The sequence below is a fragment of the Camellia sinensis genome, chromosome 7 (assembly GCF_055761805.1).
Source record: "Camellia sinensis isolate YWXY chromosome 7, ASM5576180v1, whole genome shotgun sequence".
NCBI classification, from domain to species: Eukaryota; Viridiplantae; Streptophyta; class Magnoliopsida; order Ericales; family Theaceae; genus Camellia; species Camellia sinensis.
The window spans coordinates 12,963,935-12,981,132 of record NC_138967.1 but is presented as its reverse complement, the minus strand read 5'-3'; the positions used below and the strand labels follow the sequence as shown (position 1 = coordinate 12,981,132).

General features: G+C 35.5%; 2 pseudogenes across 2 annotated transcripts; one reads left to right on the top strand and one right to left on the bottom strand.

Moving 5' to 3' along the window:
* Window positions 1–467: 467 nt before the first annotated feature.
* LOC114259370 (uncharacterized protein At5g19025-like) lies at window positions 468–16,814 on the top strand (annotated as a pseudogene). Its single transcript, XR_014336694.1, has 5 exons — window positions 468–538; window positions 768–881; window positions 966–1,140; window positions 5,430–5,982; window positions 16,637–16,814. The product of XR_014336694.1 is annotated as an uncharacterized protein At5g19025-like (transcript).
* LOC114259358 (auxin response factor 2B-like) lies at window positions 10,136–13,057 on the bottom strand (annotated as a pseudogene). Its single transcript, XR_014334978.1, has 6 exons — window positions 12,876–13,057; window positions 12,625–12,789; window positions 11,801–11,876; window positions 11,552–11,723; window positions 10,576–11,428; window positions 10,136–10,475 (listed from the first exon to the last, which is right to left on the bottom strand). The product of XR_014334978.1 is annotated as an auxin response factor 2B-like (transcript).
* Window positions 16,815–17,198: the final 384 nt, after the last annotated feature.

The window sequence follows — 17,198 nt, the reverse complement described above, 5'->3', positions numbered from 1 at the left end:
TTGTATCCTGGGGGGACAAGTCAAGATTTTTCTGCTGCACCGGTGTGAGGCATTGCCTAACCGCGGAGGGCTTGAATCTCCTTAAAGAGGGCGAATTTCCCGCGCCTCAACCCTTATATTAATTGTTGTAACTTTTATTTTGTGTATTATCTAGTGTTTTATTTGTAAGTATCACCAACACTTGTGATTTGGGCTTTGCTCACCGTCCTTATGTTTTTCATGCCATACAAAGTCATAACAATTTATGGTCAGCTTTACCTCCATATATGACATTTTGTTTTGGAGCATTTAATTCTTTTGTTTTTTTTTTTTGGTTGGTTCCAAGCTTGATAGTTGGAGCATTTTTGACACTATCTTTGATATATGTATGTCACATGTAGCATTAGCAAAGTAACAAAAAAAAGTGTTCCCATGCTATTATTCGGAAATGCCCTTTGGAAGAATTGGATAATTGGATTATTGGGAAAATGAGACCCAATGTTGTGATTGTCATTGTGCATAGGAGGAATTTCTGTCTAGAATGGAGTAGCCTCTTATGGTTTGTGCAACATGCTTGGGGCATCTTAGAAGTCTTATAATTCACCATAAGTATAGTTTAATCAGTGGCTACAGTTGGCTCTCATTTTTTCACATGGTGTCCTGTCCTCATTGTCATTTTTTGCTATCCCACCCATCTCCTCCAACTCTATTTGAAACTGTAAAAAATTGTACTTGTTTTCCAGAAGACTAATTCATAATTGGTTGTTACAAAATCACCCTATTTGCAGGCATTCTATCAAAGTTTGGAGCAGGTTTATTTTTATTGGTTCAAGTGATCATATATTATTAGATGCCACACACTCATGGAAAGATGCATGGGTCGCTAAAGATGAGCAGAAATGGTTGATTCTAGTTGTTATATGTCGTCAATGTCCCTATCCCAGATTTTGTTTGGCTTATTATAACCTTCTTTTGTTTGCTTTCAGGTATTATGCTTTATTTGCTATACCAGTTGTTTGCTACATTATAGCCTTTACGTTATCAGGAATTCTGTTTATTTGGTTCAATCCTTCTGGCCAAGACTCTGGTCTCAACGTCTTCTTTCTTGTCATGACCATGATTCTTGCATTTGCATTTGCTGTTATTGCGTTGCATCCACAGGTAATGGAAACATCTGTTTCGTTGGTGGTTCAATGCTTTCATTTCTTGACATTATTGTAAACCATTATTTAATTAGTGTAAAACCCAAGTTGTGTGTAGGATTATTTTATTGGATAGATTAGTAATTAAATTAATTTATATGGGTCATTTATTAATATCAAAGAATTAGTTATGAGATGGCATTATATTTCCTATTACTTAGATGGGTAATTTTGTAACTTTGTGAAATTAGGTTAATAAGCCCACCTATTGTGGCTTTAAGTCTTGGAAAACAAACAAAACAGAGGCTATGAATTGCTCCATAGGCAGCTAGGGTTTGAGAAGGTAAAAGAAAAAAGAAAAGAAAAAGAGAAGAGAGGTTCAAGTGAGGCTACAATAGGGATTGAAGGCAGCACGTTGGTGATTTTGGGACACCCATTGGTTAAGGTAAAATCTGTCTTTACTGTTAATTATTAAGTTTATGTTGAGGAATTTAACAATCAATGCATTAAGGGGATTTGGAAGATCTATAGGTGCTTACTTAGGTTTTGAGAATTGGGTGCAATGTGTAAGTGTAACTTTGGATGGGTAATAGAAACAATGGAGTTTTGTATCATGGGTAAAGGTGTGTTTGGCTATAAAGTTGGGTTGAATGGTTTGATCTCTTGGATATTAAAGTAATACATTAATATAATATAGTGGTGCTTTTGTGGGTGTTTGTAACATGTAAAAAATATTAATTTATTTGAGGTTTTATTTATTAGGTTTGTGTGATTGAAGTGGTGGAATTGGATGTTTGGAGTTGGTGTTGGAGTGTTATTTCTAAGCGTTTGAGGTAAGTAACCCTCTATCACTGTTGGTTCATTTTTATTCCTATCGAATCGTTTAAAATCATAAATATTTATTTATATCCTTCATGTTCTCTTAAAATAAAATATGGGTCAAGTATAAAACAACATCGAATATTATTATGAAAATTATTTGAATATTTGATGAAACTATTTTGAAAATTGTACTAAACATTTATTCTGAAAATATCGAATGTTTTATTTGAAAGTTGTGTATTGTTTGAATTTTGAACATCACTCTAGTCTGACTATGATTTAGACCCTAGCCAATGGGGGTTATTTATTGGCACAGAAACTAGTTTCTTTTGGGGCTTTACCACCGGCCTATGTGTGGTTCTGGGCCTTGTCACGGGCTAAGTGACCGTAGTCACCAAGACTTGGGTTTTGTGAATTGCATCATTGAACCATTTGAATATCGAACCATCAATTTTGAACAACGAAATTTCATCGAATTACCTCATTGTCTTTTCAATTAAAATGTATTGCTACACTGTTTATTTTCAACTACGAAACCATCTTACAAAATAATTGTTCATTAATTGAATGGTAGCAAAAAATATATTTATTAGTTATCGACTATTTTTTTTGTATACTTGATCCAGCTAATAGTGATGGTTGGTTATTTACTGGGCTGTCTAGCTTACCCTTATTTTATTTTTCAGATTCTGAGGAGTAGAGCTGTGCAGGGTTTTTTTTACTTGTGGGAGTGCCGAGAGTAGGATTATGATTTAAGTATTTGGATCATTATTATTATTATTATTTTTATTATTGGACTTGGTGGACAATTTCATATGATAAGAATTATCTATTTATATGGTTTTTAGCATTATGATATTTAAGGATTTAATTTGAGTATTTTACATTATTGGTTATGTGTTGGACTCTTAGCCTTGCATGCTCACTTAAATGAGTGTGCGGCATTGTCACGGAGCTTGGGGCGTGACAATTTTTGCTTTTGATTTTTATGTCTTCATGTATATTATGTTTGTCTTCTACTATCCTGTTGCCTTGTTGCCATTGAAGGAACCAACCACTCAAACTTGAGGGAAAATGGTCAAAATATTGAGAACAATTTTATGATGCATAACCATGTTTTGTTTTTGGTGGGGGGTTGCTTTTGTTAATTTCCTCTTTTGAATTGAAGAGATCTTGGTAAAGATTAAACCAAGGGATATACTAATAAAAAAAAATTAAACCAAGGGATATGGTATGAGTTGTATGACTGAACTTGAATAAAATTTTGAAATGAGTAGCAAGTCAAACAAGAAGGAAGCACAAAAAACTTAAAAGACGACAGTGAATGGGATGACAATCATTCTTTAGGTCTGTGTACTATGCTTAGTATCCCAATGCGTTGGCACGAGGCTCATGGGTTGCTCATGCATCCCAAATGTCACACATTTTTTAGATCTTATAACGACTTAATTATAGGAACTGTGTCATTTAGTCACGTAGGAAATGAGCTATCATAGTCTTTCACCTTTGTGTTACCAGCTTTGCCTGGACAAATGTTTCGTCTCTAATTAGTATCTTTTTTTTTTTGAACGGCAAAAAGAGAGTTTTATTGATGAAAACATACGGAGTATGAAAAATACATCAATAAAAAGGAGCTAAGAGCTAGAACAAAGCTCCTACCTCCTAGTTGGTGAAAAACCAACAGAGAAGAATAAGAAAACAGAGGAAAAGCAGAGAAAGATGAGGAACAGCAGTCCTCAGAAACTCAACAAAGCAACAGCAGACCTCAGAACTTTGAAGCAGCAAGAAGACCTGAACAAAAAATCCTCAAGGTAGAGCAAGATATGCACAGAAAAAATACAGAACTGAGTCCAACAGAACAGAATCCCACTGGTAACAGATCAGAATCCTACTGGTGAGTAAATCAAAAAAGATACAGAACTGAGTCCAACTCCACTGTTAACAGAACAGCAACCCACTGCTGAGTCTCTAATTAGTATCTTGATGTCTTATGTGTCATGGAAATGTTTTATTTTTATACTTTAAAACGAGAACACAGAAAGCATGGTGTGGAACTGATTTCGCAAATAAGGATATCTTATTGGAATATTATTTGTGGTTACAATTAACTCAAAATATTTTCTAACAAGACTACAATCTGATCTCTATAATGTCTCAAGTATTTATCCCCTTTTTTTCTTTTAGTGTGCGGGTGCATGTTTTATTATACTTTTACCTTTGCATGTTGGAATTTGTTCTGACAAGTGACGACTTGGAAAGAAATTGATAGTTTATATGAATCGAGCAGGCAGGATGTACACTTCCTTTCTTGGAAAGGATTGTGGTTGATCTGTAAGAAGAGTAAGGAAGTTTGAGAGGTGGGATTGGGGCCCTGTGGGTGTCGATGCTCACATTATGGGTTGTCAAAGAACTTATGCATTGGGGTTTCATAGCTTTTTTAATGCTTATAACTATTTTTGGATTCTTTCGTTTGTGTAGATTTCTAATTGATTGCCCTACCTGAAAATATTCAGTATGCAATTTCATACATTCTTGGTATTAACGGCCACTTTTTTAATTATATGGGTTTGTGATGTAACAATGGATGTTTGTGGAATTTTTGAGAAGCTACTCTTCTGGCTGATAAATCCCAGTTACGACCTTGTATGTACCTATTATTTTCATTTTGTTTGCTGATTCTGCTGAACAGATTGAGTATTCTCTTGTACAAGTCTTTTTGGGTTTCTTTAAGCCCCTCTACCATCATGTCCCGATATATAACTGGCACTGGTTTCCTTTTGTTTTTTAACCATGAACACAAAATCAGTTGGTTCCTAAAGCGCTCATTTTTTAAAAGATGGTCATAGCTTTTGATGTGCTGCAAATTAATTGGTGATTTGACAAATTTAAGAAGCTCATAACAAAGAGAAGCCCTACCCTTGATTTTTGAGAAATAGAACTCGAATTTGAAACTTACACATGGGTTATGATGATGATTGTAAACAGGTAGGTGAATGGAAGCCTCTCTTCTGAACCTCGAGATTATGTGTGCCACGGTCTCCACAACAAATCAGCAGTAACCACAAGTACGCTTCTTCTCGGGAAGCTGACAACAGTTCTCTCGGTTCTTTACTCTGCACTTCGTGCAGGATCTACAACAACCTTTCTATCCCCACCTTCTTCACCCAAGTCAGGTACTCGAAATATCTAGAAACCTTAATAGTCTGTTATAGGTTCATCATTTTCATATAATTTTTCTCCTTCTAGGGTGAAAATATCTTTTTGGGTGTTTATTTTCACTAAACAAACAGAAGAGAAACCATATGAAAAAAAAAGGTTTAGAAAACAGATTCTAAAAACATAAGCGAACAGCGTGAAATAAGTTTCTAAATATAAACTTCACCTTTGATATTTGCTCGGAACTGATCGATGTTGGCTGGACATTGGTTTGGGTTCGTATCGTGTCCGAGTGGGTCATCGTCGTGCTCTATGTCTGGACCCTCATAGCTCCACTACCCATTGCTCCTCTATCTCCTCTGCAAACACTCTCCATCAGCAACCCTCGACATTCTCATCCTCATCCTCGGCCTCTTCTCCGGAACTTTCCTCATCACCTCCTACTTCTCCTACATCTTCCAGTCCCTTTCTCTCCTCCTCCCTCCTCTCTCTCTCACTCCTCCTCCTCCTCGGCTGTGATTTACCTAATTGGGTTTTTGCTCTTTTTCATTCTCGTCTTTGTTTTCTTCGAGATCTGTTGTGGGTACAGATCGAGGACGTGCGAGAACCCTAGGTGTAAAGCGTTGAAGAAGGCGATGGAATTCGATTTGCAGCTGCAGGCCGAGGAGTGTTTGAGATCGGCTGCGACGGCGGTGAGAGAGATCGATGAGCTGCCGTGGAAAGGAGGGAGTGAAGGGAACCCTGATTATGAGTGCTTGAGGGCTGAGCTGAGGAAGATGGCGCCACCGAATGGGCGGGCGGTGCTGCTGTTTCGGGCCCGGTGTGGATACCCAATTGCGAAGCTCAAGGATTGGGGGGCGAAACGGGGGCGTCGGCACAAGAAGTGAGTTCAATTTTGATTGAATATGGGAAATTGTGGATGTTTGCATGTATGTTGAATTGATTTGATCAAATATATTGATTTCATGTCTTGAATTTAACTTGTTTTAGGCTAGTTTTCTAGCTTTTCTGCTCAAATTATTTACCCAAGAAGGATGAGAACTGGAAATACTTTACTTGGAATGCATGTTTGGTTTTGTTGATAGGATTACTGCTGGATAATTGAATCTGGGTTTTGTATATAGTTGAGATGGAGTGAATTTATTGTAATTTTGGGTGTTTAATGTTTACGATTATAGCAGTTTGAGTTGATGCAACCACATGGTTGTTTATAGTGTTTTTTGGTCTGTTTAATTGGTTGTTATAATGATCAATCCTAGAATCAAATCTTAATTTAATTGGGTATGATTGTCCAAAAACTGCGCATTATTGACTGACCTAGGAAACCTTTCATGGATACTTGCCTGCTCTCTTGGCAACTAGGCACTGACTATGTAGTCTGTCGTGAGTAGCAAAAGCTTCTTTTTTTTTTTACTTCTCCCTCTGCCCTCTCTTTATTTTCCCTTATGATGTTGCGACAAGATTTAAATCATGGATATACAATACACTACATTGTTTGTCGCAATAGGTCCATCTGAACAGTAATCAGTTATCTGAGTTGTGAAAATGGAAGTTGATGATTGAGAAAGCCAAGAGTAGGCATAACACTCCCAAAGTTGAAAAAGGTCCCTTAACCATGCTTGGTTTGGGATGAATGAAGTGTTTGTGATCTGTGGGGTTGCATTCTATCCGTCGCACTGCAAGGTTGTTTCTGTAGGTTTGCTATGTTTGAAGGATACTTTGTCCTTTGTTTATTTATTCAATGATTTGTTGTTTCTTATAAAAAAATATTATATGGGATTTTGAACAAATAGGCAAAATATTTAGATGACTCCTAGAGATGTGAAGATAGTATTTTTTTTTTTTATCAGCAAAAAAACTCTATTATAAAACAAGAATCAATTTCATCGGTCTTTGATTGGAAGCATAGGTTAAAAAAAAAGGAGAAGAGTATCACCAACCTTTCATCAATTTTTTCATCCAATTTGATCTCAAATTTTGAGTAAAAAATTTGATTTGATATGACCTACTCCAATTCTTCATCAAATTTTTATCAAAATATTTTTAAAATTCAACTTTTCTCTCAAATTTTCCTTTTCATCAAATTTGATGAAAAAATATCATCTTCAAGGCTTCATCTTTTTAAATTTTTGTCAAATTCAAATTTGATGAATTTCTCAATTTGATGGAAAAAAATGGCTCTCTCTTGATTTGATGAACATTTGATGAAATGATTGGAGATGATCTAAGAAGTACCGATGCGATGCGGATGCGGATGCGGATGTGGAAGCAGAAGCGGAAGCGGAAGCCGACACGGATGGTAATTTCAAAAAAATGGGAACATGGACACAGTGGGGATACATCAATAAAATATGTTTTCAAATACTTTTATTTGCTATCTAGATTAATATTACATCCACGAACAATCAATATTAACAAAAACTAACTCAATTTGTTTTTTAAAATTAAAAAAAAACACTTTTTAGTTAACACTTATAGATTATATCTTTTTTTTTCTTTTTTTTTAATATTTAATTTTTTTTTTATGAATAATTTATTAAGTACTTAAATCTAAGAAAAAAAATAAAATAAAAATTCAATACTCGTCAAAAGCACTAAATAAAATAGGAGAAAAGACAATTTGACATGTTCGTAGTGTATTCTCAGTGTGTTTCTTAAAAATAAATTAATTAAATAATGGGACACGCCATGTAGTGTGTCCCATATGTGTTCTCGATATATTTGCATGTCCCCAAGGTGTCCGTATGTTCGACACGGATACGGCACTTGTTTTTGAAATATCGGTGCTTCATAAGAGATAATTTTTTAACACTTTTTCATTAAATTTAAAAGGTGAAAGGTTTGGAGATGCTCTAATAGCTGATATGGCTATGAGTTACGGTCTAATTGTTGTATTGGTTCCTTAGTAGTGGAGCTTAGGATTGGGGATGCTTTAATAGCTGATATGGTTGAGTTACCTTCCAATTGTTGTATTGGTTCCTTAGTAGGGGAGCTTAGGATGCCTTGAACTCAATGGCATGATATAATGGAATGATCAGTTTTTATAACCATCAATTAGACAATAAGGTATAATAGTTATTGCTTTGAAGGATGGACTTTATCTTAAGCACACCCTTAGTGATTGGAATCAACGTTGTTCATCACCTTTTCCTAGAATCAAAGTTGTCAGACCCTTTGATCTTGTAGTGGTCCAACATCAGTCAATTCTTGATCACCACCAGAGTCTTCTCCTCCCTCCCTCTCTCTCTCTCATCGTCTTACCCCACGCTCTATTCTTCACTATTCAATTGTCGCCAAAACTGGGTTTGTTGAGGGAATAGTATGTTTGTGTGAAGATGGTGTTGTTGTGTATTGGTTCTGCAATAGAGGAGAGAGAAAGGGAGTGGTTGAGTTGTGGTAATGGTTGTTATGGATGGTGGTAGAACTGGAATGGGGGTTTGGATGGCTGTGATGGTGGTTGGGATTAATGGCTATGGCTGAGAGGGAGCCTGATGGTGGTTGGGATTATGTTGCAGTGGCTATGGATGTTGTGCGGCAATAGGATTTGAGAGAGAGAGAGAGAGAGAGAGAGAGAGAGAGATGTGAGTGGCTGACAGGGAGCCTGATGGTGGGGATTGGGTGAGTTTGGCAAAGTTGATAAGGGGGAAGAGAGTGACTGAGAAAAAAGAGGTTCATAGAAGAGAGAGAGCGAGAGAGAGAGAGAGAGAGAGAGAAACTAAGCAAATCTCTGATAGAAGTAATCAGTGTCATTTCGCCAATATTTTCCTCATGTTTTGGTAAGTTGGTGAGCTTTCATATTCTTGTGAATGCACTTGTGGCTTGGGTTGTTTTATTTTTTATTTATTTACGAGCCAATACTCACTTTAATTTTGAAGGTGTTTTTCTTGGAAGACATGCGTGAGTAATTTTTTCTATACATGGGTTGCCAAGGAAAATAGTGCATGGTCTATTATTGTGTGAACCTTGTTGGGTATCAGAGTATGTCAGCCATAAGGCAGTACATTAGTTCAAATGCACTGCAATGGTTCTTTAGAGTGATGAGTTAAAGCTGTTGGGGCCCAGGTGCCCAAACCATGGAGTGGGAGCATGAACACGAGATTGCCAACTCTGTAAAATAGTGTGAAACTGGTTGTTTGAAAATTTATATGCAATGCATAAAGTGAAAAGAAGCATCACACTCAGCAATGATTGTTCCTAACCTAGTAGTTGGCAACCCCTCTTGCTTTAGACTGGTTATGTTTTGGAATCTTCTTGCCTTTATCTTTATAGAATTTTGGTTAATCTCTAGTTGTTTCCAGTTTCATATTGAATGGAAGATATAGTTGATCAGATGTATGCATCCCTACCTAAATTAGCCATAACTCCAATGAAAAACCGTGAAATGTATGAAAAACCATCACTCTAATTGCATTTTGCAGGTTGGCCACAAATTTGTTCCTCGTCCACAAATCTCTAACGGATGTGTGGCCCAACCTTAGCAGATTAGGACAAACAGGTTGGGACTGGGGTTTACTGTGACAATTATTTTATTTTATTTAGCTTTTAGTAAATGGTGACTATGGCAAACATGATGCATTTGGGTTAATTGGTAAAATTTCACTGAATCAAATTAATGAGGTGACTTGTGGATTCATTATACACCCATAAATGACCAAGTGAAAATTCAGCATCTGGCCAGATTTTATTGGCCAAATCACTACTAAAAAAAGTACTTTTTGCGACCGCTATAAGTTGTCGCAAATAATAAAAAAAACTGTAGCAAAAGACTTTTTGCGACGGCCCATGCGACGGCAAATGAGGGTCGCAAATGTGGGGGTGGCAAATATTTTTTGTGACCGCAAAATAACAGTCGCAAACTATTTGCGACTGCCTAACTTACTTTTTGCAACAACTATTTTTCCGTTGCAAAAAATAAAATAAAATTAGCTACTATTTTTTTACTGTCGCAAATCATTATTTTTATAATAAAATCATAAATACATTTGCTACAAAAAAAAAAAAAAATCAATTGCAAGCACCAAGCACCAAACGGGGAATGATTCCCTTTAAGAGGTTATTGCATTGATGCATCTAGATGATTCAAATAAATGGAAGATGCAAGTACAAACAACAAAAGCTGACAACAAAGTTCATGGCTAATACATAATGAACATGAAGAAAAAAAAAACCCAGAAAGAGTCCTTACGGCCATGGATCATCTCCAACAAGCATCGTATCACCCTCATCATCAGTGAATACAATCAACCAATTCTTGTTCCTTGCCTTCAGTTCACCAATAAATTCGAATAATTGATCCAGCTCAGCAATCAATTCTTCATAGTTACTGAACTTCGTAAGGTCCACAGACCTACCGAGAGCAATCCTCCGCTTATGAACCTGAAATCATCACAACATTCATTCAAGCAAATTAATCTAACACTACCCAGAATGATCATGGCATTAAAAGCCAAATATATGCAAATAAATAGGTGCGGACCTTGGTACAATTCCTTGTTGAACCACCCTGGACTTTCCTAAGGCAATCCCTCACAAGTGGCTGACACATTTGGGATGGTTTTTCCTGCTCAACACTAGGAAGTGGTTGATCTGCCACATTTACACCCTTTATTTGTACAGACCTTTGATCGGTTTCAATAGTAGTTTTATGCGAGTGTGCTGGCTCCGTGTTTACATGATAACTGATGAGTGGTATACCAAAGAGTCTGCAATTCCCATCTTTAGGTTTCACTGCTTCAGGTTGTTGTACCAGTACAGGCCGAGGATCAGCCCTCTTGACTGAGTGGGAATATGAAGATATAATTGAAGTGGTGGTTCCCTCAACCAATTTCCTTGATGCTGCTCGGGTTTTTGACCAGGAAGCAAGGAATACTCAGTAAAACCACCATATCTGACATATCGTGAATGATAAGGCACATCACTGCTTTGCACATGAGCTTTCATGATAGAATCTAACAAGTTGAGTGAGAGGGCTGAAGGTGTTACAGACCAATTGCTAGCAAGAAAATTGAACTTGCCTTCCCAATCTGGTAAATTGACTTTTATCGACTCGTGGGAGGAGTTGGTTTGGGCCCCAAAACCTGAAAATAGATCTATGAAGGTTGATTCATGCCTCACTGAGGACAACCATTTGTTTGATCCATATTTTTGTGAAGGAGACACCATGTCAATCTTCTCATTATCCAATGAAGGTGGCCATACAACTAGCTTTTCAGTAGAGTCCAATTAGTTACTCTCTGCATAAGTGCCTCTCAAGGTCGAAAATTCTTGACCATGCAAGACCCTTGAAAATCCATTTACTGGTGAAGGGTCTATTTTCATCTTAGATGAAACTAATTCAAAATACAAACATTCAAGATCCATAATCTATGATGGACTTTTACAAAAAAACACACATGAAAGCTGAAGAAAGACTAGTCTGTCAACAGACACTGCAACTCAGGTGGGGACCATACCTTCCCTTGTAAGAACAGAGGAGTCAGGGGAAAAGGGCACCATACTTGACCGAGGTCTTTTTAGTCTGGGCATGGGAAGGGGATTTAGTGCAGCTGTAGTCAAAGCAGGTTGTATTTTCCAAGGTGAGACTCTCTCCGGACTAGGAATTGTAGAATTCTCATCCCACCGTACCTTCAAAAACCATGACATATAGTCTTTAGTATGCAATACTATTAGCAACACCTTATATACTATAGACAAAATACTACCTTGAGGCATCTCCATTTAGATTCTGCCCATCTTTTGGTATCAGCATCTTCAATCCCAATAATTGTTCCAGTAAACCTTCAATTCATCAATAAATTATACGAATAATATGTTTTATAAATAATGATGGCTCAAATATTACACTATGAGAAACATCTAAAAACAATCAGTTTTCAGAAGTCCCTACAATGCCAAGAAATCAACATAAAAAATGCCGACATGCAGTAACCATGCCTCTGTTCTGGACCTTCTTCACCTTCAAATCTCATTTTGAACCTCATCCCTACAGAATAATTACTCTTGACAGATTCCATGTATTGATCAAACGGAACAATAAACTCAGCAGGGCTTGTCTTGTAATAAAGAATTAGTTAACAGAAAATACAAGAAACGCAAGTAATTTCATATTTGTTATCTCATTCCCCTGTTTTGACAATACATAGGTGATTTAGATAAGCAAATTTATGTAGTAGTCTGCCACATAATGAAGGCTTGAACCTAGTGTGGCAGATCACATTTCAACACTATAGAAAGCTATTCAATTCAAATATTTAGTAATTAAAAGTTAATTCTAAACCGACACATAGCTTAATACTAAACAATAGTCAACCCAACCCAAACACTTCTCATAATCCTCACAGTTACATAATTGCAAGTCAATCCAAGAAAGAGAAAAAAGAGATGGATGAGTGAATGAGATGATGGAAAATATCTTATTGAACTATCATAACTTGCACTCAGCCAAACCTTCAATTCTGAACCATCCAACAAGTTTTCTTTAGTGCAATTTCATCCTTGAAGTGAATAAATAGTATAAGACACAAACCTCGGCTTGTAATAGACTGTGAAAAATGTTCCTGTCATGTATGCATGCCACGCTGTTGCAAGGACACCAATATGCATGCTGTGGCTGGATATGACAGATGATGGAATATTAGCCTGCTGTCTCATGGCTCGTCTTACTCCAACGCGAAGTTCCCCATTCTCACCTCTAAAAGTCCCGTGTTAAAATCATTCCATAAGTCAGTAACGAGTAGCTAACTTGGAATGTGAAAAATGTAAAGATGATTTGCACACCTTAAAAATATAAAAGCATCCCCGGTAACAAGCCTTTTAGAGCTTACAAAGGCACTCCAACCACGTTGATGTAGGTGCCTCTGTGGCTGACCTGCCATTTTCAAAATCACATGAGCTAAGATGAGGCACTAGAACTCAACATGAATAAACGTTTTTCCAATGGTAACCAAAATCAAATCCTACAAGAGTAGAAGTTTAAAACATCCCCAAAATAAGTATAAGCCTAGGACCCAGGTACATATTTGACAAGAGTAATGCTCTGGTGATTACATTTAAAAAAACCCTTTCATTTGATGTGGTGAGTTCAATGTAATGTTTCATCCAAATGCAGTCACTCTAGCATTACTCATTTGACATTGAATCATTCCCTACTGCCACATAGTAGTAATAACAAAAATAAATGTAAGTCCCTAACTTCTAGATTATGTATTTGTACACATGTAGCAATAACAAAAATAAATATAAGTCCTTACTGCCACATAGTAGTAATAACAAAAATAAATATAAGTCCCTAACTTCTAAATTTATTCTGCTTATGTATTTGTTATGTTCCTTGTACACATGTATTGTCCAAGTTATGTTCGTTTTAACATTTCTCAGGAACATCCCCAACATCAAGCCTTTTTACACATGTATGGTTATAATATCAAACGAACTAAGACAACCATACATATACATCAAATAGGAGAGAAATAATTTATCGAAGGAATAAAAATAAATAGAAAAGTATAAGCTAAATAAAATTCCATACAAATATACAGGATACAAGTTCACTGAACCATCTCCAATCCTTAACACTTTTATTATTTATTTATTATTTTTATCAAATTCAAATTTGACCAAAACTGCTAAAAATACATCTCTAAGCCATTCATCAAATCAGGAGAGTGACATTTTTTTCATCAAAATGAGAACTCATCAAACACGTCATCAAGTTAGAATTTGATGAGAATTTTAAAAAATGAAGCATAATTTGGAATAAGAGGGAAATTTTTAAAAAGATTCTGATGAAAGGGTTGAAATAATTCATGCAAAATCAAACTTTTTATTCAAATTTGAAAGCAAACTAGATAAAATAAAAATAAAAATAAAAAGTTTGATGAAGGTGTTGAGAAGCAAAACACAAACAAAAACCAAGGAAACTAACCAGTTTAGGAGATGGAAGAACATTGAACTTCTGGACTGATAAAATAGAGAAGTAGCAGGGCAAACCATCTGTGCTGAAATTTCCCAATAGCAGTCCCATCATTGCCATTATATATATGGAAAGCGTAGACAACTAGATATGAGTATACAATTACAGCCAGTCCATAATCAAGGAACCCTTTTAGATTTAGCTAGATTCGACCCTCAGATATGGCAGGAAGTAATAGAAAGATGGGAAAAAGATGCAGTAAAAGCATGGATGACTAGTCCCTATGAATCAACGGATATGTGGAAATATATGGAGAAGCCTTAAAGTTAGCCATACAACAGCTTGAAGATCTTTTAGCATAACTGTAGAATTAATTAGATAATTCTCAGCTCAATTCCAAATAGTGGTAGACCACTAACTCAACCCCCCAAAAATTATATAGTAGCCTTGGGAGCTCATATGTGAGCCAATGTAAACTTTGATTCAAGATTCAGAAATCAGCATCACATCTCTTCAAGTTTTTCACTATCTGTGCACTAAAATACATTACTTTGTGGAAAATTTTATTTACACATCATAAATTGTCTCATACACATCATTACTTAGTTCACATCTTTGATATTTTTAACCTTTGATATTTTACTCAAAACACACCACAATCTAACATGACAGAAAATAATAATAATAATAATAATTCGAATTCAGAACTGAAATCAAACAAGTTCAGAGCAATGCTATAAATATAGATATATATATATATATAGAGAGAGAGAGAGAGAGGTGAGAATTGGAAGGTGAAGCGACAACAATTAAGAATTGAATGGTTCAGTTTGTACCTGTAGCATATAAGGAAGGATTGATTCAAACCAAAGATTCATTGAAAGGTGATCTATGGTTATGACTAGAGAGAGAGAGAGAGAGAGTTAGATTGACGAAAAAGTGTTCGAATTACAGTGAGAATGAATGATTGAATGAATTACAGTGAGAATGATACAGTGATCGAATTACAGTGACGAAAAAAAGAGTTAGATTGAATGAATGATTCGAAGAGACTCATTGAGACGAGAGAGAGAGAAAGAGAGAGAGAGAGAGTTCATACCGTTGGTGATCTATAGAGCGAAATCGATCACAAGCAATCCCATAGTTCTTGAGAATCGATCACAACCAATTTCTTCAGACATTTGAGCAAGCGAAATCAGATTTCATGATCGACCAAAATTAGATTCTTCATCATGACCATGGTCTCTTCTTCAGGCGATCGAGCGAGCAAAATCAGATTTGGGGGAAATCAGATTTTTCTCTGTTTGTGAATTGTAGGGAGTGTGAAAAGGGTATGTATAAGAAAAGGGCAATATAAATAAAAGAAAAAACTATCAAGGTTGTAAATATTATTTTTTGCGACGGTTAAATAATCAGTCGCAAAAAATTAGTCACAAAAAGTCACTATTCTAGTAGTGAATAATTGAGGAGGTTGGTTCATGCTGTTTTGTGCGATATTGATTGATTGTGTGTTATATACTGTCAGAGTTGCTAATAGTGAGTTTCCACGGACCACGACATCCTATTGGTAATACCAGTGCCTATTAGGCCACGTTACTAGAACTACCCTTAAGATGTTAAACATTGTGTTGCCATGTTCACAATCTGCTTAGTTATTGTACAACAATTGTCTTTTGAATTCTGTAGGCATCATGTAGTTTAACTTTTTTGCTTAGCAGTTGACAATAACCATTTCTTTCAATGCATTGTTTCCCGGTTTATAGTAGTTTAGTATATAAAATTATCGACTAAAAATGAAATGAAAAGGAAAATTAATTTTGACATTACATGTGTGTGTAAAAGAGTTTTATGGAACAAGGGAACTTCTCCCATTTTGGACCCTTCTTGTGGCTTAATTCTATTTGATTCCTTGAATTATATTGGACATTATTCTAATTACGTTGGTTGGGTTTCCTAGTGAAAAATACCCCTTATGCCTGCCACTGGGTATACATGGTCTATGTTATACGAACTCTTCAAAAAATAAAATATCTGCGTTAGACACCCGATATTTGGATAAGGGTATGTGATATGTGTCGAATATTTCTCATATATTTCTATTTAAAACTATTATTATATGTACATATTGTTATATAATTGTCATACGTCTTTTTGACATTGTATAATACAAATCACACTATTTTAGCTCACATAATAGATTAAAATAATAAAAATATGACAATTTTTTGCTGAGTCTGTGTACCTTTAAATTTAAAATTTGATAAGCTTAGCCTTTAGATACACACCCGTATCCGACACCCAACACTTGTACCTGAGTCTATGTAACATAGTACATTCTTCCTGGAGAATCTTACTTGACCAATATTTTAGTTGTGTATTCTAACAAATGCTTGTCTGGACCTTACCATGATGTGAATTAACTTTTAAGCAATGAAACGGTGTTTGGTGTGTAAATTGTTTCCTAAGACCTTGGTGTCCATTTGCGCTGTCAATATGCTTTCTTGAGATTATATTCTGTGCATAGTACATGGATGAGTTTATCCTATTAGCAAGTAACATTAATATTATCGAATTCTTTTATTTTCATTGCATGATTGTAACATTTCAATTGTGTTCTTATCCACAGGGGTCTGGCTCCAAATGGGGGAGGTGTTCGTCGCTGATCGTTCGTGTTGGCTCCATTGTTGGGGTTCTCGTACATATGTTTCTCCTTTTACTGTCTCATTTACCTTTAAATTTCATGACGTACTTTCTTCTGAAAACTTATAATTTTAATCAGAACAATTCTTTTAATCTTACAGATACTTCCTCTGCCTCAAAATATTAGTCTTTTATTTTATTTTTCATTGTTCCAAAATATTAATCCCTCTTCAAAAATAATATAAATTTTTTATTTTGCCTTTTATTTAAATTCATAAACAATATAAAAAATACAATTATGATATTAATATTCCTCAAAAAATGTACTATCAAAGGATAATTTTGAAAATTTAATTTTTTTAAAATACAATAATTATACTACTAAAAAAAGTTAGATTCCTCAAAAGAGACTATTATTTTAAGATTGAGGGAGTAACAGTTTAGAACCTTGAACTTTGTCTAAAACAACTGTCCTTGTATGCACATTTTATCATTATCGGACATTCTTTCCCTTTTCTGGAAGGATATACCAGACTAGTTGCAAATTA